General features: G+C 34.6%; 1 protein-coding gene across 2 annotated transcripts in view; it reads left to right on the top strand.

Annotated features, from left to right (window-relative positions):
* The window catches only part of MAP2 (microtubule associated protein 2), a 291,614-nt gene that overhangs the window by 67,288 nt on the left and 201,897 nt on the right, over positions 1-22,429 (top strand). For both annotated transcript variants that reach the window (XM_037849208.1, XM_037849209.1), the window contains exon 2: positions 1,738-1,787. The gene's annotated coding sequence lies outside the window, so the exon portion shown is untranslated. The remainder of the gene's footprint in view (positions 1-1,737; positions 1,788-22,429) is intronic.

Consider the following 22,429-nt stretch of genomic DNA (forward strand, 5'->3'; position numbering starts at 1 on the left):
CTGTTTTCTTTCTTTAAAAATGGCAGAGAAAATGAAAAGTAAAACAAGCAATCTATGTTTAATACAGAAGGTTCCCAAACTTTCTGGGTTTAGACCCCCTTATTGCAGTAATTATTTGCATAACTTCTCTAGGCTGAAAGGAGTACCTAACATTTCCATTTATGTACTATATGAAGTATTTGTGTTCTAACAATGTAGTGGCCCTTTGAAAAAATATTAGACATAAGTTAAAAGAAAAAGATATTTTCATTCTATACTTAGAAGCCGACAATTACTTCCTAATGAGATGTGTGTCTCTTGGTGCTGCCCAGCTTCTCAAACCTTGGAGTCGGATTAGATGCTGCTCATTCCTTATTCCGTGTTGATTTCATGAAGTACTTGCTTTTATATCACAAACAGCATAAAAGCCCCAGCTTTGAAAGGTATGACAGCACTGAATGGAATGTAGTGTGACATAATATTGAAACTTTCAACTACTTTGAGCTAGTAGCTTGTGTGGTATCCAATAGATCTTGCTGTGTTTTTTTTAACCATTGAAAATATTTCACCATTCCCCTGTAAGTTTGTTGTGGCACCCTGGGGCACAATGACACATAGTTTGGGAACTGTGGGCTTTATAGCAAAATAATAACACTATATCAAAGGAAAATGAAGTCAAATGTTCTAGTCTTGAAAGTCCTTCAAAATTCCCCTATTACTTGTTTGTTTTCATCACTGTGAATGTAGCCACCTATCATTTCATTTTTAGATGATGTTTACTTTTCTTAAGCACCTGCCCTTAGGTTTAAAAATTAACTATTTCATATTCAGTATTTTTTGTTTTTGTTTACTAGAATTTCCTTGATATTGCTTTATATTACTCTTTTCATAAAATAATTGCTGTTTTAGGTTCATTTAGCCTTTTGTACTTTGCCTAAGAGTCTAATAATGAATCATTTCTAGCATTCTCATATGGAAGAACACATTCTAAATTACAAGTGAATAACTCACAAATACACTTCTAGAATTCAACCTGTTTTTTAATCGGAGATGTAGCCATAGATGCCCCTGAAGCAAACTGAGGATCTCACTCTTTTTCATTTTGAGGTTCTTTTCTTTACCAGTTGTTCAAAAGATAGGTGGACATTTGACACAGAATATTTTGGTTTGCTTTTGTATTTGATTTATCGTCTATTACTTTCATTTGGCAGTATGGTCCTTAGCAAATTTTGGTGGCAAGGCTTGGGTTAGAAGTGACCAATGGGGAGATTGAAAAGTTGCCCTTAAAACTGTCTGTCATATTTTCCTTTGCTACCTTTAGACTAATTGTTGATCCTACAGACTCTCTGTGTACATTAAGTCAGATTAAGGATCCAAATGCATCAGCTTTATTGTTTTAGTTAAATATCTTTCAAGAGAAATGATAGTTCAAAAAGAAATTTTGGGGGGTGTTGGGTGTTTTAGAATGTAACTTTGAGAATTGTTCTACTATAAATAAATAGGAACTGCTGAAAATAAAACTAGGACCTAATTTTGGCATCTAATATATGTTTTTAAGTGAAATCTGGCAAATAATTTAAGTTTAAAATTTAATAACTTATAATTCTCTTAGATTGTAAAGGGTGTGTATTCTGACAGTTCATTTTATGGCATGAGGAGATGTCATCTAATTTCTCCTGGCTTCACTGTTGTCCTTAGCAAATAGTCTAGATCATTCAGCTGATTTAATTTACTGAATATTTTGTGTTTGTCTTTCAGATTTTATTGATCCAAACCAAAATATCTTGTGACTGCTGGCTGGAATAAAGGTTGGTGGTTTGTTTATATTGATCATAAATTAATTTTTAAAATAAAATAAAGGCATCTGAGCCTTTATGCAACTGAACATTATAGAAAGTTGATACTTAGAAAGATAATGGGTATGTTTCAGAAGTGGAGCACTTGCAAATAAGTTTCTCTGGGTGTTTATTTATATAGTTAATATAATTTTTTTGGTAATTGAGTGTTTCATTTATTTCATCTGTCTTACTAGTTAATTTTTTGATTAAATGAAAAGCAATTCTAATCTATTCATTTAACAAATGCATATCAAAAGTCTTTGTAAGACTGGATAACATTTTAAAGAATGGTCAGCTCTCTGAATTTGCAGGAAAACACTTTTGAATTCCACAAATTGGTAGTCACGTAGAATGCATCTTTTAAGGATAGGGTTGAAAAAATAGCTTATCAATGGCAAATTTCGGTTAATTAGCAGTGTTTCAAGACACTATTTCTTTTGTTCTGTTTTCTCATTTATTGGCATTTATAGGAAACTCTAACCAGCTTAGCTGAGTTTAGGTTACACAGAGGCTTTGAGGGCACTCACATCAATAGGCTTGGGTTTCTGTTTATCCCTTCTATTTTCTTCTCTAGAACATGTATTCTGATTTTTAAACAAAATAAAAACTAAACCCTGAATGAAATGTGAGCTTTTGTTGATCATAAAAAAGCAAAATACTAGCTGTTGCTAAACTTTTGTATAGCCTTTTGATTAATAATTAACATGAAGGAAAACATTGCCTTTTCATTTACACGTACATTAATCAGGAATTTAGCCTTCGCAGCCCATATTTACCCTTCAAATTGCAGTGTCTAACACTTAGCAGGCACATAGGAAATATGGGCCTTTACTGGCCTCAATTCTGATTTCACTGCCCCCCCCCCAATACACACACACACACACACATATGCACACAATGATGAAAGGCCATTATTTCTCCTTTTCCAGTACAAACTGTTCTTTCCTATCCTTGAAATCTGTATGGAATCATACAATAATATGTTGGATAAGTTTGTCTGGCTTAATAAGGAAAAAAGTGAAATGACTACAGATGTGATGGTTTAAAGTCTCTGTAAACTGTATTATTTTCTTATGCATTGATATAGTTTTGAGTTGAACATCTTAAGACACTTAACCTGGGATTCCTTTGCATTCACTCCTCAGTCTACTCCATGTAAATTTGTTCACATTGATGTGCAATTTCTTTTAAGACTTTTTGGCTACTCTTCATTCCCTGACAGTACCCATGCTAAACAGAAAATATAAGGAGAAAGAAATTTTGACTAAAATTTGAAAACCTAAATCTTTGTATCAGAAACATTTTCAGAGCACAGGGTTAAGTTGGAATTGTTACTTTTTCATTTAAACTAAAAGTAAATTGTATCTTGTCATCTTGTCCTCTTTCTGTTTTTTTTTTTTTTTTTTTTAAGTTTGGTATGGTCAACAAAGCAGTTTGAAATGTCATCCTGCTTTCACCACTTTTCATAAACAAAGAATAAAATGAAACATGGAAAAAGAAATGAAAGATTTTAAGTTAAAAATAACTATAAGGGTAGTACACAAAAACTTTTCTTAATCTGGCCCCCTACCCTCTTCCATATGGAGAGCTTCTTTTATAGGAGAGTGAACATAAATTTGAGTGTGTTCAGATCAAATGTAAAGAGTCAGGATGATTTATGTATTTTTAAATAAGTATATCAATTTAATATATAAAGTGCACATAGTAATGGAAAATGTTTAAACCTTTCTTATTGCCAGGTCTTCTTCCCATTTGTATACGTGTGGTTCAGCATACTTTTTTTTTTTTCTTTTTTACACACAACTGAGAATAAGAACATTTCTCAACTAAATTTGGCCATCAACTATCTAAATCACATTTTGTAAAGCAGCTAGATGCAGCAGGTTTTTAAAAAATATATATTAATATATCAGAAACAGCCAGAGACTCAATCCAGCATATGATAGAAATGAGATTTACCATCTTCTTTTCAACTACTGTTAACTTCTTTCTCCTCAGGAAAAAAAATATGTTTCTCTCATGGAAAACTTGTTTCTCTATTTAATGTTAGCTGAGCAAAATTGCTAGTATTGTTAGATAAAAGCAAGATACAGACAGGGAAATGTAAAATGGGTATCACAAATATCATTACAATAATTCATCAATTCTAAGATATACATTTCACATTAAACTTTTAAACTAAAATTAAACACTGCCATAGTTAAACTGGCAGCATTTTTCTGGGTGGTAAATAAAGCAAGTCTGACCATGGATTGTATCCTGGATTCTATGAAACAGTATTATTGAATTCAGACTTGAAAAATTTTAATATTCCCTAACACTACAAAATGGCATCAGAGTGAAGTCCAAACCTAGATAGGTAAGCTTACACTGATTCTTAACAGCATTTTAAACCACACTCTGTCTTTTTAAAAAATGTGTACTGATTTTTCTGAACTATCTGAGTTTTTCTCTGAATTACTATTGCTAATAGTATATTAGAATATTTCTCTCCAGTTTTTATTTTGCTTTGTTTTCACAGAAGATAAAACTTTGCTTTCACAAAGTTTACAAAAAGTAAACTTTGCATCCTTTAACTTCCAATTACTTTAAAATGTGGTTTTAATGTTTGTGTAATATTTGATCCTGTGAATATCCCATAATTTATTTTACCATTTACCCATTGTTGGACACTGAGACTATTTTCAATATCTCACTATATAAATGGCACTTCTATGAACACCCTTCAACTAAAATCTTTATGTTCACTGCTGACATTGTACTTAGCATAAATTTGTGGAAGTGGAATTATATAGTCTAAGGATGTGAGCACATTTGAAGTGCCTGACATGTGTTTTCTAAGTGCACCCAGAATTATTGTACCAATTTACACCCCACTGGTAGTATATGAGGTTCTGAGTTTCACAATACCTCTACCAACACTGAAATTAGAATTAAAATAAAATCTCCCAATTTTGTAAACAAATAATGGTTTCTCATTTTAAAATATAAAATAAAATAAGAAACATGCATTTATTTAGGAATAGCCATGGGGTCATTAAAAATATCAATTCATGCTAACATAATTTCCTTTTAGTGAAATTAACTGGGTTTTGCTAATTTTACTGGCTCGGTCACTCTCAGCTTGGGAAAGCTGTTCAAACCTAGCTGTTTAAGCAATAAATGGAGCCAGAGCTGAATGATTTCACTTGTCTTCAAGATAGCTGATGATGTTAGTATTATTAATTATGGTTTTCAGGTAAAAGAGATTGAAAACCCTGAGGATTCAACAAGGGAGACAGGCTTTAATAAAGCTGTAAAGTTAGCTTATAATGGAGATATTATTCAAAAATTGATATGAGGTACAGGAACTTTTGGAAGTTTTTAGAACACTATGAGATTAAAATAGTTAATATTATTCTATGAATCTGAAAGAACTGAAAAGTTCTGTTGTTTGCTACCTAGTGCTTAGATTTTATGAATTTCCCTCTCCAATACTTTGAAAATATTTAGAGTATTTTTCTCTTCAAAATTATGTCTACTGTCTTTTTTTTTCATTTTGTAAAACCAGAGGTTAAAAAAGAAATATCATTTATTATATATAACTGATTGCTCTCTTTTTAATCCATGTTTCTTCTTCACCCCATAAATAAGCACATTTTCCTCTATGTCCCCCTAATGCATTCATTACTTAGCATATATGTTCCATGAAGACCCAACCTCCAACCCCACTCTACCCCACTTCCAAAGAGTAGTCATATCCTTATGACTGATACTTAGTGCCAAGGAAGATAATGCTTAACACAGGCTCTCAATGGTACAAATACTTGCCTCTACAATTGTTTTTGACTATATTAAATCTTTTCTAGTGGTATTGGCTGAAGCACCTGTGTTCAAAATTGAAACAGTGTATGGCTTCCTGGTTCTTAGAATCCTTAAAGAGATGGTTTTCCTATCATTGAAGCCCTAATTTTTGATCCTTTGTTCCAGCACAGGCTGGTCAATATGATTCTTTATTACATTCATCCTGTGGGGGTGGGAGGCACAAAGGGGAAGACCCTAGTTCTTGGATTCTGGGCCTCCCTTCTAAAACCAGTCTTATCACCTCCCTTGAATTCTGATGTCCTCTGTGCTGCTTGTAGTGTTCCTTAATAAAGCTCTCTGGTTTGTTTGTTTTTTAATCTGTAAAATGGCAATAGAAATAATTTATACTTGATTTAGATATTAAATGAGAAATAATTGGATTAAGCAAACTCATAGAGTCAGAAACTAGAATATAGATTACCAGGGGCTGGGATGAGGGTAGGGAATGGGGAGTAAATGCTTATATTGTGCAGTGTTTCTGTTTGAGTTGATGGAAAACTTTTGGTATACTTTCTTGTGGCACCTTGGAGCTCCAATACTGTTCTATTTACTCCTCTAACTTGTTTCATGTTGCTTACACATCTCTTGTAGCATTTGTTCATGCTTTATTACATATGATTATTTTTGAATGTTTCTCTCTCCTAGCAATCTATAAACGTCTCAGAGAAAAGAACTAGGGTCTTCCCCTTTGTGCCTCCCACCCCCATAGGGCCTTGTAGGAAGGAGACAACTAGAAAATACTTATATAATGAATTATAAAGATCAGAAGTAGTAACGAACAATTATATATCTATATGCTGAATATATAGCAATACTTATGTTGATGTACATATTTATAACAATTGTTCATCACTGTCTTCTCTCCTTTCATGATGGAAGAAGTTGAGCAAAAATAAAAAGATGACATTAAACAATTCACCCAAAAGACATTTGAAGTAGCAATAACCATTACGCTTAATTTGAGGAATTTGGAACAATAAACGCATGAGAAAGGTGTTTATTTTTTTACTCTGTTTTATTCTCACATTTAGCTTACTATAATAATTTATTTGTACAGGAAAAAATATCCAGAATTCTAATTATTGGGTTGATTTGTGGCACAAGGTCTCTTCTGGATTCTGGGAAGATTTATAGACTGTCCAATCATCTGTTTTCCACTGTAAGGAGAGATACAAAGCTGCCAGAATCCATTTCAAACCGGAAAGACCAGTTAGTCCTAGGAGACTTGCTTTCTTTGGTGCAGCTTTCAGAAATCTGAAGCATCATAAATACTTATTTTCTTCTTACAGACATTACAATCAACAGATTTGCTCCTGATATGATTTATAATGGGAGAGGTGGGAGGAGGATTGGCGTGGGGGGGTGGGGGTGCGCAAACGTGCTCTTACTTCTTGTATCCTCACATGACCTAGCGAGAAACCTCAGGAATACATGTTTCCAGATTTGCTCCTTTACTGTGACACTGAGTTGTAACATACTGAGAAAACAGGACTGTTGATGCCACAGGGGACAAATAGGAAAACACGACCCACTAGAAATGTCTTAGAGAAAAAGTATAGGATCCTTTTCTTTGCCCATGTGAGAAAAAAAGTGTCCTAGCTGGTTCTTTTCTTAACTAAATGTTTGTAGTATCAAATGGCTACAAAAGAAAACCCCTTGGGTATGTTTTCATTCCAACTCTATGCTTATGAAACCAGTCCTGAGGATTTAATTCACCAACCAGCAACATTTTATTCTTTTCCTGAGTTAATCTGAAAGAAAGAATGCCATTCCAAAGAAAAGCTCAGCTGATCTTTTGCAGACCATTTATATTATTGCAGGATAGAATGACTTAAATTTGAGTCTTATATTTTATTATGGCAGGTTGGAAGATTTAAAAACATAAGAAGTATGTTTTCTTATGTAAGGAGTCCATTCATTTAGAAACCCATTGTTTCTTTTATGTCCTACTTATTGCAAAGTAAGAACTTTATTTAAGAGGGGACTTGCCTTCTTGTTTCCTATTCCTCAGCTTCCGTAAATCACCATGAGACATATTTTCTCTGTTCTTCTGAGAATAGAAAATCATTAGTTGTGTAGCATAAAGAAGGAATATAAGATAATATGCATATATTGGATAGAGAAATAGACATACAGATGGATGTTGAAGAGCTTTGCCAATAAAAAATTATGTTTTACTTTTGAGCACACTTGCTGGATCATACCTGCTGAAGAGAGTAAAATTATCTGCCTTTCTGAAGTAATCTTTTACAGTCATTTAGTAACATAAAAGATGTTAGTTGAAAAATCATTTGTCATAAAAATTCAATGTGGTTTGAGTTTACCCCGTATTATTCTCATGACCATCAGCTTATGTTGCTTGTCATAAAAATTCAATGTGGTTTGAATTTACCCCACATTATTCTCATGATCATCAGCTTATCTTGGCCTTAATTTATTTTCACTTTTTCAAAAGTAATTAGTGAAGAGTTGAAAAAAACTCTGTATATATTATATACATGCATCTATATTTATACATCTACCCATATCTCTATAAATCTGTCTATATATGTATGTATGTTTCTATCCTTCTATCAATCTCTAATCATTTATCTAATAGTAAAAGCCCATCAAAGTCTATACACTATAATTCAAAAACAGGGTCAATGATCACTTAGTATATTAGCTAGCTGTCAGAATATAAAAAGATATTTGAAACCTGAAGTGCTATTATCTTGATTTTACGAATAGAGAAATGGAGTCTCTAAATAAGACACAATTTATATAATAAACTATTCCTTCGTGAAGTGTAGCAGAGCTTAAAAACAGAAAAGTCTTTTTATGGAATAAAAACAAGTAGAAAAGACACATTTACTGAAATGTAATTACTTGCTTGTAATATGCAAGTTTATACTATTCAGTAATAGCTTAATTTGTAAAATATTGATCTTCAGAAGTGATAAATTAATGAATGACTTAACAGCGTTTGCCTGAAGATGTTTCCGTCAAAGAATGGAATGCTTTTTCAGCCTTGCCCTCAAATCTGTTGCTGTGTATTAGTGCCCTGCGAGAAATGTCTCACCAAGGTTCAAGAATAAGCTAGTCCAATTTTTCAGAACATCTGTGCTAGCATCTCTAACAAGTCTTAGCCAAACATAAGAACTACCAGTCCCATAAAAGAGCAGAAATTAAACAACAAATGTAGATGCATCCACAGAGGAACTGAGGACCTCATTGTGATTTTTATTATTTTTAAAGTTCTTTTCACTGTTCAAAAATTTTAGGTGGTTTGGAAATATGAAAAAAAAAATGAGTCAGTGAGCAGGATGTTTAACTCGATAGGCAACTTTATAGATATAAACCCTTTCAATTTTCACTTTGACTTTCCATTATCTCTTAGAGACTCAGAGACCTAACAGAAACCATCTGTCTATAATATCATAGTGAGTGGACCTTTGCTCAGTTGCAGGAGGGTAAGACCTAGTGGCAAAAGTTGTGTTAACCTTACATTTAGAAAATAAGGAAGCCCTTTACTTTACATAAATATTAAAAAGATGCCAAAGTCTGTTACTTCATCAATCAAAAGGGTGTAGAAAAATAGGAAAAAAAAAGTTTTATCACCACAATGATACAATGCCAGTAGAACACATATAAAGTTTTTAATATTTTATGTGATTTGGTTTTACTTTTAGAAAGTTTTCTCATGTAAATAGTTTTTATTTTGATTAAACATAGTATCTTCTCCAGTTATAAGAAATGATTTGCTCAGAGATATTTTTAAGAGTTCATTATTTATCTCATTAAAGACTGCACAAATATTAGTTTTAAAACTTATCTCTTTATTTCACCATTTTGCCACTACCGTAAGTGGTATCCCATATTCAGCTATACAAGAAATATACCATTTACTTTGGTGTAGGAGTCGTTAGCTTACACAACTCCACATGGAATTACACCTTTTGAGGGTAGGAGTGTGGGAGGGGGAGACACTGGGGATAAGCCCAAGGAAGAGAAAAGTTTACATGAAGAAAACCTAGCCACAATGTGGATCTTCTTTGCCTGAGAACCAACAGAAATTTTTAATAAAGAAAGAAAAAAAGGAAAGAACAAAGACAAAGTAAAACAGCCAAAACAGCCCAGATGATAATCCATTTTTGTCTGGTCCAGACTCTAGGAAACCAAATTGTTTTCTTCAGTCTCATGGTTTCATGGGGATGCATTTTTACAGAGAAAAGAGAATTTACAAATGCTAGAATTTCAAAATTAGTTTGCTATCTTTACTCTCATAATAAAGTCTTGGCATATCTGAAGTAAATTTATATCAGAAGGTGCTGTTCCAATGAAACAGATAAATTAATAATAAATTGAGTATTGAGAGTCCACTTGTATTTCATTTGAGAGTTCAATTCTACCAAAGCTTTAGAAATATAAAAAAGTGGCTCCTTCTTTGCTCTCTAAGAGGAAAAACTAATGCACATAAATAGCAACTAATACATCATAGTACAATCAAGTACTCAGTCGAGGCATAGTTATCCAGAGAGATCCAGAGGAGACAGTTTTCAATGTGGTTTAGAAGTACCTCATTAAACAAACTGGAACTTCAGCAGGGTTTAAAATTGAATAGACCTTAAATAGACACAATAGAGAATGAGAGGTAGAGATAGAACGGCATTACTTGAAAGGGATGGATGGAGACAAAGCTACAGAGAGGGGAATGAGGACCAGGAACTTGGGAAACCTGAACTGAGGGACAGGCTTACTCTAGACATAGCTTCTTCCTCTTCTCTTCCTGTCTCTGTCTTCCATCTTTTCTTCCCACAAATATTTGTTAAGCCACTTCTATGTGCATCTTTTTTTTTTTTTAACTGTGAGCAGAAACCCATTTCATCATGAAATTGAACTTGTTATCGTTTTGTACAAAGACAGTAGTTACATAGGGAAATTCTAATGTGGATGTCTGTTCGAAGAGCTTCCTTTAAGAAAATATGTTTTTATTGTCTTAGGTTCTGTAACAAGGAAAGCAGACACCAATATCTCAACACATGGGAACTAAACATTCCAACTAGCACCCTTGCTATCTGTAATTAATTTTTTATATTAATATTACCAAGCTTGTTTTTTAAATCATAAGTGAATGAAATGGTAAAATTAAGTAGTCTATCTCTTTTATTAAAATTTCAGATAGAAAATTTGGAATTTCACCATTTAAATCCTTTGTTAAAATGTCTAAAAGGGGTTCTGTTACAGGAAGAAAGATTAATTGGAATTGATATAAAATGAATATGATAATTGTTTCTTAAGAAAAGTAGTCAATGGATGTTTTTGATTCTCTGAATGTACTATTAGTATCTTTCTAAAGCAAAAAATAAATAAATAAATAAATAAAAGCATTACCACTCCTCACAATCCTAGCAAGCTGATTCCTGGGTAAATTTTCCGGTTGTACTGCTCAGATCTGGCTTTTGCCAAAGGAGGTGGACCTTCTTTGGGGAAAGCAGAATGGATAATACAAAAAGAACTTAAACTACTCCTGGAAGTATATATAAGATTGGGGATTCACAGCTTTCTGTGCATTGAACTTAAATTTAACTAAAGACCTCTAGAGTTCATTCAAATGCTAATATTTGACGATCTGCTTTTTTTTTTTTTAAACTGTAACAAGCTGAAGGTCATGTGACCCTAATTACTGCAATTACAAGCTTTCTGGGAGCAATCACTCAGGTCGCACCCAGTGTTAGCACCTGCTGATGATAAATAGCTCAGGCAATTACTAAAGACAGGTTTTGCTATAAGACATCCAATGATTCATTTCTTAATATGTATACATATAAATAGCTAAAACCCGTGTGCTCTAGTAAGAACATTCTTTTTCCCATGCAGGTTAATTTTTCCTTTAAATTCCTTTTTAAAATTTAGTAGAGACAGTGTTAAATGCATATTTGTGTATGTGTAAATATAACTAACATTCTAAAGGGAGACATGGGGGAGGAAACACTAATAATGACTAATTGTGAGTAGCCTTCATTTGCACATATTTTAATTCTCTGTATAAAGAGAAAAGAATGCCACAAGGGCTAAATCTTTCCAGCAGAAGAATTATTTCAGATTGTTTTATTTTGTTTTATTAATTTGAAGAAAGAAGAGGTGACCTAACTTCTAATAATAAGAGCATGTGTTTAAGGGAAAATTCTTAGACCACTTAAGGCCTTTTGAGGGTCCTTATTTAACAAGGCACATTATTTTCTCTTTCGTAAGGTTATTCACCTATCAAAAGGTTATAGTTTCACAGCATATAGTTTTGCAGTATTATTTATCTTGTTCTCTATTACTTACACTTTTCAAACTGCGAAGGACTCATAGTTCAAATTTCATTATATATTATTTGATTTATTTTTAACTTCACCCAACCTTTGCCCTTTGAGCAAAATGCTAATCATGCAGAATAGCCTGGTTGGATATGTAGTGGTGTTTTATCACTACCATTTGATTGGTCTACCCATTGGTTAATGACTGTGAGGTTAAAGATAATGTAAGGCATCTTTCTTCTTTTGCAAATCCTTCACTATTGCCACCTTACCTCCTGTTCCGGTGTGCTAATGCTGCCTTTTTGCAAAATACCAGAAATGCATTGGCTTTTATAAAGGGGGTTTATTTGGTTACAAAGTTAAAGTCTTAAGGCCATAAATGTCAAAGGTAATGCATCAACAATCAGGTACATTCACTGAAGAATGGCCAGTGGCGTCCAGAAAACCTGTTAGCTGGGAAGGCACATGGCTGGCGTCTGCTCCAAGTTCTAGTTTCAAAATGGCTTTCTCCCAGCATGTTCCTCTCTATGCCAAAGCTCCTCTTGAAAATGTCACTCACAGTTGCTCTTGGGGCATTTTTCCTCCCTTAGCTCTCCAGAGTAAGAGTCTGCTTTTAACGGCTGTCTTCAAACTGTCTCTCATCTGCAGCTCCTCTCTCAGCTCCTGTGCATTCTTCAAAGTGTCCCTCTTGGCTGTAGCAAGCTTGCTCCTTCTGTCTGAGCTTTTATAGGGCTCCAGTGAACTAATCAAGGCCCATGCTGAATGGGCAGGGCCACACCTCCATGGAAATAATCTAATCAGAGTTATTGCCTACAGTTGAGTGGGTCACATCTCCATGGAAACACTCAAAGAATTACAATCTAATCAACACTAATACGTCTGCCACACAAGATTGTGTTAAAGAATATGGCTTTTTGGGGGACATAATATATACAAACTGGTACACCTCCTAAGTAAGGTTTAGAGCTTTTTTAAGTCCCTATTTTAATACTGAGGCAGGCTAAGCTTATTTCCAGTCCAGGTAAAATGATTCCTAGTACATTATTCATTCATTAAATAAATATATTCTTGAGCACCTACAATATACCAAGAAGACAGGCACAGCCCTGCTCTCCCTTATTTAGGTGGTAACCTTCACTACCCTCAATGTATATATATGTAGTTTAGAGCACATTCACGTGATACAATGAAAATATAATGTATATTTTGCTAAACGATTTGCCCTCATTTTTAAATGATTTTATAATGCATCAATTGATGGTTTTTAAAAGCTGTTTTGTGGCAGCAACTGTCAAGTTTTTTTTGTTTTTTGTTTTTTTTACCTTTATTTTTGTCATTACTAGGAAAAGACAGAATTTATTCTTTAGGAATAAAAGATGTCTGGTTGGATTGTAACCTTTCTCCTTTCCCTTCATCTGCCTGTTGGTCTTTATGCTTCCTCTTTGTTTCTTGAAAATTCTTTAATTTTTTCCAAAAAAAAAAAAAAAAAAAAAGCTGCTTCAGCTGTAAGAATTGATATCTCTCCCTTCTAACTTCTCCGAGAAAGGACAGTAAAGAGACTTTGCAATGTTGGAACTATCAGCTGAGACTCTATGCCTATCAAAGATAACATTAGAAACACATTCATGTTCTTTTTGAATTAAGCCAGGAGATTGGGATTTTAAGATCAATACTTTATGCTACCTACATTCCATTCTATGACATGTTTTAGAGCAGAAGAATCTTCACATGCTAAGCCCTAAAATTATTGTTTTCAAATGTACAAGAGCCCCCATGCTATTATTCTTTCCAATAAAATGATAGCTTAAGTATATGCCAATATGGTTGAGTTGTTCAATTTTTTAAGACTTCATATAAATAAAAATCATAAATCACATACAGTAAGCCTTTGACAGACCATATCTTTAGAGTTTGGATTAAGAAAAAATGTTTTCACCGTAACTAAAAATTCAAGCGAGAAGAGTTTTTTCACTTACTTTTAGAGAGGTAGCAAAAGTGAGCTACTCTACATGCAGCATAGCTTTATTTTGCAATCTAGGTGTTCATGTAATTTTGGCAAACTGGGAGTTTGTTAGGCTGCATCATCAGCCCATCAGTGCCTTGGTGGAAATGATGGGGCTCAGTTTATTTCACCAACTGGTTCTCAGCTGTTACCTGAGAGAAGACATCATTATAGGTGAGTAATATAAACACTAAGGTGCCCATCAGGTCATAAGGTCTTTCCCAGGTACTCCTGGATCAAGAAGTCAGGAGCATTATAGACATGGACAGAGCAAAAATGATGCAAATGCCACAGAACAGCATTCTGATCCCTGAAAATTAGAGTTAACAGAGAGGCAGAGAGAGTAAAGTGATCTGGAGGAAGTCTTATAGATTAGGACACATGAAACCCAGATCGTATCATTGAAGTGGGCTGATGAATCCTAAACCTCAGACTGAGGAAGGTTTTGCTGCTTCTTTCAAGACATGATTGTGACAAATACTTTTTAAAATAACTTTTGAAAGTGCTGTGGGTGATGTCAGTATTATGTGATTTGGGGTCACTGATTAATATATCATGTAAGTTGTGTAAAAGTCTTACAGTTGAAGCTCTTTCCCAATGAGAGGGCATAGCCTGAAACCCCAATCTAGGAAATTGTTATTAGCAGTCTTTAGGTCTTCCTTCAAGCTCTATGCGGAAGTTTATTTTTGTTTTTGTTTATTTACCTTTAGTAAAATCCTCAATATTCCTCATTCAGGGAAAAGTATTAACTGATGCATCTCTCTTGGAAATAAGTGTTCAGTTCAAACCCATTACAATTTGTGGACGAAAACAGACCAATAAACCAAAGAAACCAAATAAATCAGCTCCGTGCAGCCTACAATTGAGTGATGAAGTAAGTGTAGTGGAGACTGTAATGAATTTATAATTATCTTTTCCTGTTTATCAATGGTTATCTAAATTAAACTTTAGGTATGACATATTGTCTGCTTATGTAAAGTCTGGTGAGGTGCAACTTAAATTCTGATATTTTTATTCACCTTCAATTAGTAACAATAAATAATTTTTCCGCCTCATCCTTTGACATCCCCCTCCCTTTAGTCTCTCTCTCTCTCTCTCTTTTTTAATTTTTTTTTTTGTTGTTGTTGAGATGAATGCTTTCACTGGGGATCCTTTCCTACACCGGGCTAGCTGTCCCAGCCATGCACTTCCATAACACCCTGAATCTCACTTTAGCTCTCATTTCCCAATTAACAACCTTCTTTTTAGTAATTATGTTCTAAGTTCCTTGAAAGAAGAGACCATGTAACCCTTGTTCTCACTGTCTCTTTGGAACCTAGCACAGTGCCTGAATAAATTCTAGTGCTCAGTAAGCATGGCCCAATAGCACTGTCCCTCTCTTTGCCATTGCTGCATTGCTCTAATTATTCCCAGAACCTCTCTCACACCCCTCTCCACTGCTGTCCTCAGCATTCCCGTTTTAACAGCCCTGTCTGGGCTACCTCCTGCTGGGACTCTTACGCCATGTTGGAGGCTGAACCTGAAAGCCAGGTGTGCCCTAGCCGGTTCCTCCTGACCTGCAGGAGCTCCTGCTCCCCATTGGAGGCTCTTCTGCCATACTCAGCAGTCAGTTGCAGTATTTACCCTTAAGAAACTTGGTAAATAAAAAGAAAAAACTAAAAATTGCATGAGAGGAATCAGCAGACCTATTCAGCTCCACTTGGTTTTTTATTTTTTCTTTTACCAGGTGGTCTGAATCCAAGATCAAACTGCCCTAGATTTCCAGATTTGTCTTCTACAGATTCAGTGTTAAGGGCTCAGTGTTGTTTATATTTTAAGCATAAATTTATAAAACTCTATTTTGAAAAGCTATGACTAACTATGGATGTACTTAAAAAGAAAGTTAACGGAAATGAAAGATCTCCTTCAAATCTGTTTTTTTAAGGCTTTACTCATTTAGAAAGGCAAAAGTTATATTGCTTTCCTCGACAATGACTTGTACCAGTTTTACTACCACCATTTGCTTAATAGTCAAAATTTATTTGGGCTTATTAAAAAAAATAGTAAAACAATTTAACATTTCAAAAGCCTACATTTTGGGGGGTGAGTAAATGTTTCACAGCTTATTTAGTATTTTAGAAAAGTTGCCATGGAAACCTTGAGAAGGCATTTTGCATGTTCAATGATACATAAAGACTTTCATTTTGAAAAGTCCTAGTTTTCTTATTTATCCTTGTTTACAATCAATTTTAGAAGTATACATTTTTCCATAAGCAGAGGCAGTTTCTTTAGTCTATTTTTAAAAAAAGAAATATACAACTTATTAAAGAATGATAAGGAGGTAGACAGGGTCAGGGGGAGAAACAATATAATTCAACAAGAATAGACTGTGGAATCACATAGACCTGGGTTCAAATGCTGGTTTTTGCACTGACTAGCTGTTTGTCAGTTGGCATGTTAATAGCCTAAAAAAAGTGAGATTAAAAATTAAAAGGTAAAACATGTAGTGCACTTAGCAGAGTCTTGTGTAAAGTATACATTCATCAACTTTTATTATTGTATTTGTGAAATTGAAGGGGAGTGAGTATGAGAAGAATTCAACAAAATACTTCTTTTCAGCAACCATCTTCTTTTCATTCCTTCTGTCTTTTGCCTGAACTTTGTGAAATAATAGATATAAATAGTCTCAAGACCTTCACTAATTTATTTGGGAATGAGCTTCTGTGGTTAAAAACAAGGGTGTGAAAAAGTTCCATATTGATTTTTCTTCAATTCACATTACTTGTTGTGTTATTCTGTTATTGGCTGGAGCTCTCCTACCCCTAAGATAATTAGTGGTTTTCCGTGTTCCTTGGGATCCAGAGACTCTGGTTCAATTCTTGCTTCTGGCACTAACCGACTGTGTGACCTTGAACAGAGAATTTTAACTCTTGGGACTGTTTTCCTATGTATAAATTAAATGGGATGAACCATATGGTTTCTAATGAATATTCCAGCTGTGAAATTATGAGCCCAGCATGTCATAGAACTAGGTCTGAGTTTCTGAGCTCCATTTTTTTCTTGATAGTGCAAGTGAGATTCAAATATGATATTAGAAATTATATAAAGATTATTTTCCATCCTCTATTGCCCTGTTTCTGCAGACATGTCCAGAAGCTGTCAAACTTTTGTGAAGGACATTTGTTAAGTGAATTATCTACTGATTTTTTAACTTTAGAATCACAGAATATTTGGGGAGTTTGATGATACTGGTTTTCCAAAAATCCCTAACAAATAGATGACAGTTATTTATAAATCTATTTTTATAAATACAGAGATCAATTTTCCATGTTCAATTTTAGAAACGGCATCCTCTAATTTTACTTAAGCATAAACATTTAAAAAACTAGTGGTTTATTCACTACAAAAATACCTCAATGATAAGAACAAGTCATGATATGAAAATATTCCTAAAGGAACAACTTACATGTTATAAAATTTGCCAGTGTGTCAAAGACCGTTCTTTCATGGAAGGATAAACTGTTGTTAATGGCTGTCTCTGAGTTAGAGATGATTCTGCAAAAGTAGGTCCATTCTTGAATAAACTGCCCCTTGGAGGGGCCTTGGGTTACAGACAAAGAAAATTACACCTTTGGAAAAGGGTATCATGGTATAATTATATAGACCTTACTCTGCAAAGGCTCCAGCTCTTCTAACTAAAGCTTCACTCAGATTATAGAAGAATCTCAAGATTAGTTTTGGCACTTTCACAAAATAAAAACTCTGTCATCCTTTCAAAAAGCACATATTGACATGGAATTCAGTAAACTTCAATTCTACTTAAATAGCTTTGTCTGAAATCTGTTTTTCTACATTACTGTACAGAAACTGGGGAGGAAAAAAGAAACTCACAAGAGTCACTGATTAGTCCCATTTCCTGTAATATTTCTTTTTTTGTGTGGTTCCTGGTTTCCAGCCAATTCTATTTTTGCATTTATTTTTCCCCATTACGTTTTGTTGATTTTTTTTTTTTTTGGTACAAGTTTTTTGTGCTTTTCATTTTGTCAGAATGGAATTCTTATCATGTCATGTCATGATTTTGATATTTTCAGAGCTCTTTAAAGCAACACAGAATAGATAAGTCTATATGATTAAACATCAGCGGCTTTTAGAAAAGATCTAATAACTCAGAAAGTATTTTCAACCAGCAGTGGATTGGGAAAGCCCCATAACTTTTTTTAATCCCTATGCTTTTGAGTGTAGCAGTCAGCTTCGTGCAGCCGTGGTTTAAAAGAGGAAGCTAGGAGTCTAGGAAGTGACCTCACGAGATCATTGAAAACTAAGAGATTAAATAATAATAATAATCTACAAAGACAAATAGAGTATTTTATTAAGTTCTGAGTGCAGGAGAATTCTGAAAGTCCAAGGAAATCCAATTCAGAGTATGCAAATGAATCAATATCCACATGTGAGCACATAGAAAGAGGTACTAGAATGGGGAGCCAGGGGATGTTCTCAAACTTTCATTTTTTGGTTTGTTTTTTCCTTTTTGTTGTATATGTATGGAGCACTCTGGATATATTTGGGTAACATATGTGAGCATTTGCAATTAAGGATGCAAGCATTTATAAATTTAAAAAGGCAAGAACTCTCTCTAGGAACAAGTCCTCTTTCTTTCTGTTTACATGCTATACGTGAAAAATAACCAGGAAGTTACAAGGAATTTATATCCTAATTGAACTATTTGTACTGGATCCTTGCAGATTTATTGGCTGACCTAAATCCTGCCTATTTTCCACTATCTTGAAAGTAAAAGAGAACAGTTATAAAAAGAGCTATCACTAAATCAAACAGAATACTTATTTTCTGGCATCTACAAACATCATTGTGTGTTAGAAAACTTTCATATCAGACCTGAGATATAAAACCGTAGATCCTCCACTGTAGATGTATATATAGATGGAAGAGAGTTCAGAATCTAAAGCTGACTACAAAACCAACAAATAAATGTCTCTCCTCTCCCAGGGCTACTTAAACAAGGAGACGGGTGAAGAAATGAATACGGTAGACCTCTAGACCTCAGAACAGGAGAGCATTCATGAATTCTACACCCTCACTATCTAGAGTTCTCTATACTAATCCTGGCATCTTGGGGATAAGTAATTACTAAAGTTACAGGTTGGAATTGTCTCAATTTCTTGCAGCAGGTCTTACATCTGGTATCTGGTAAACACTCTTCCCAGATCACGCTGAATAAAACAGAAACACTTCACCCCAGCACACCCTACCCAGTTTATTTTTCTCTATAGTAGTTATACATTATAGATATATCTGATATATTTTACATTTAGTTGTGCACTTATTTACTCCTAACTAAAATGTGAGGTCCGTAAGAGCAGGGGCATTTTCTGTTTTGATCACTGATATGTCCCTAACACCTTCACTAATGTGTCCCTAACCCCTAGCCCTGTTTTGGGGCATGTAATAGGTGCTCAATAAATATTTGTTGAATAAAGGAATCTGTTTTCATGCAGCCACTAATGTCTACCTGTCTTTGGCTCATCCGCCTCACCTGTGGACTTGGCCTGTCTTCACTTGCTTTCCACTCTTTCCAATTACCAACCTCAATAGCAGCTTTCTTCACAACAGTGAGGTTACACACTTGATTAAGGATCCATCTCTTCCAGCTCTTTCTTACGTGCCTGGTGTGATGCCATTGGTGGCCATGCCCTCCTCCATGAAGGTTTGGCTCTCCCCTTGGTTTTCTTATTCTCATCCTTGGTATAGGACAGTGGTTCTCAAAGTGAATCCCAGGATCATCAGCAGCAGCATCTGGGAACTTGTTGGAAATGCAAAATACTGGGTCCCATTCCAGACCTGGTAAATCAGAGATACGTGAGTGTGTCCCTGTAACCTGTGTTTTATCAAGTTTTTCAGATGATTCTGATGCCAAACTATGAGAAACAGTGATACATAGGGCATTCGTTGCATTCCTGTCTTTGTTTTTAACTTTTCCAAAACCCTGTAGTTTCTCTGGCATTGTTTCTTCAGGGAATCCAATAAGGGCTCATATTCTAATGAGTTCTCTGTCTAGATTAATGCAGGGACTTAGCATTTACTTACTGACTTGTTAAATAGTTACTTACTAAATGGACAGGATCCATTAAATTATGTGACCTTGTAAATGTTTGCAGCATAGAAACCATCATTTTTTCCAGAGAATATTTGAAGTTAAATTTCTAGAAGACTTGATGACAATTCCCAATCCCTTTTAGATAGCTTTCCCTTTCAATACCCCCAGAAACCCACAGGACATATATGTAATCTGAACTGCAGAGTCTGCTGAATTGACCACTTTAATTTTTATTAAAATGTGCTTAATATATTGACAATTCAGTCTTTTGCAGGGTTATCAAACTTTTCATTATGGCTAAAACTAAAAGAGCACCAGGGTTAGGGTTTTCCCTCAAAAGAGGAGTTGAAAAGGTAGCTGAGTCCATGATGTCTTAGGACTTTTAGGGATATGGATATATACATCAATTTTTTTATACTTTCAAAAGCAGAATTACAACACTCACCTCTCTTCTGGGGAAGGCCAATAGACTATTTTGTCCCTTAAGTTTACTTTTGCCTAAACTAGATTAGAATAAGGAGGTGCTTATTTTCCTTCAAAATGGAATTCACCATAGTCCAAATGAGAGATAACATAGGAAATCGGTGGTGTGAACGAAGCAGCAGCAGGTAAAGATGGTGGAGAGGACTCTCAAGCTTCCTTACTGGCAATGTTAGAGTAATAGGGCATTGTGTTGTATTTTGAAGGGAAATAAGCAAGTCTTGGAAAGCTGAAACTCTATTGTTATCAAAATTATAATTAGCAGAGCATTCAGTCCGGACCAACTTGTAGTTAAAACATTGCACATTGACTAAATTGAATGAGTAAACATCACAGCAAACAAATATAAGTGTCTTCTGATAAAGATATAGTAATTGAACCCATGAGAAAGAGGACTGTCACCCAGGGTGAGCGGAAAAAAAACATATACATCTTCTATGAAAGTCAATGACATTACCCGTAAGTCAATAAAATAGATTTTCAAGAAAAAAATACTAGTCTGATAATGAGGAATTTATTGATTAGACTACCCAGTTTATTCAGTCAAGGGTCCCCTAAAATCCCTTCATAATTGTTTGAAGAGTGGAGTTCCATTTGAAATCAGTGGTAAGCAAGCAGAGTCATCAATCCCTAATGGGTATTAGCGAGATGAAAAACAGTCCAAGGGGAAGCAATAAATACTTTAAGCAGAAAATATGTCACTAACCACCGAGAAACTATTTACTTTTCATTTTAACTGTAACCTTTCATTGCAGTCCTATCTATCCTAGAAAATTACTCACCTCTGGACTCCTGAAGTCATTTGTTAGGCTTAGATATGGCCCAGCTTACCCCCCCACCCCACCCCCATCAGTGATTACAGAGGCGAGGGGAAAGCCCGAATAATTCTATGGGTGTTGAGAGCAGAATTTTTCCTAGATGTATTTAGTGTTGACCAGATCCTGGAGAGAATGACAGAATATCCAAAATAAAAGTAATTTAAGCCAATCCAAAGTTGGCATCCTGCTCCATCGTCTTCCTCGAACCATATGCCCTCTGTATTGTTGCTCTGCTGTTCTCAATATACAGTGTCCGTTTTGTGACCAAGATGGCTGCTTCATCTCTCCCACCTCATCACATGTACATCCCAGAGAGCAGGAAGAGGAAAGGAGAAGGAGGTCATGATCCCAGCCTTGAAGCATATTTCCTAACAGTCAAACATGCCACTTGCTTTGACATTTCAATCTAGAATTTGCTAAAGAGATGAAATGTGGTTTTTATTCAGAACAAACATGTACACAGCTAGTATTTGAGGCTTTTTTTACTAAGGAAGGAGAAAGTGGATAATTGGGGACAACTGTAGCTTCTGCTACACTGGGCTCTATTTATTTTGTTAATTAGAAGAGGAAATAGAGATTATCTGAATTACAGTGAATGTTCACTGTTCAGTTACATGATTTAAGAACACATTTAGATAGGAAATTAAGTATCTTTTGCCAAATGTATCCTTTGGAATCTTAAAGTTGACTGCTGTTTTTGAGGCTCAGTATTTTTCTCATTTGAATTAAATAACAAATCCTAGTAATTTGTGTTTATAAGAGAACAGATATTTATGAAGTTTCAGGCACCATGCTAGGCTCCTTACATGTGTTCTCATTTTTCTTTATAACCGTTCAGTAAGATAAGAATTCACCCTCTTTTACATCTGAAGTTTCTGAGGGTTAGAAAAGTTGATTAACTTGCTCAAAGTCACAAAGATTGTAAGAAATAGAGTTAGTTTTTAACCCAAGTCCATATGATTGCAAAGTATGTTTTGCCCCGATATTGTTTTGTATCCTGGTAGCCTCCCTGTGTTCATTGGCCCTGTATTCAATTTGTTTCATCCATCTTTAGATCTTCCATGTACAGGATGATACTTTTAGCTACTGATTGA

The sequence above is a fragment of the Choloepus didactylus genome, chromosome 9 (genome assembly GCF_015220235.1).
Source record: "Choloepus didactylus isolate mChoDid1 chromosome 9, mChoDid1.pri, whole genome shotgun sequence".
Classification (NCBI taxonomy): Eukaryota; Metazoa; Chordata; class Mammalia; order Pilosa; family Megalonychidae; genus Choloepus; species Choloepus didactylus.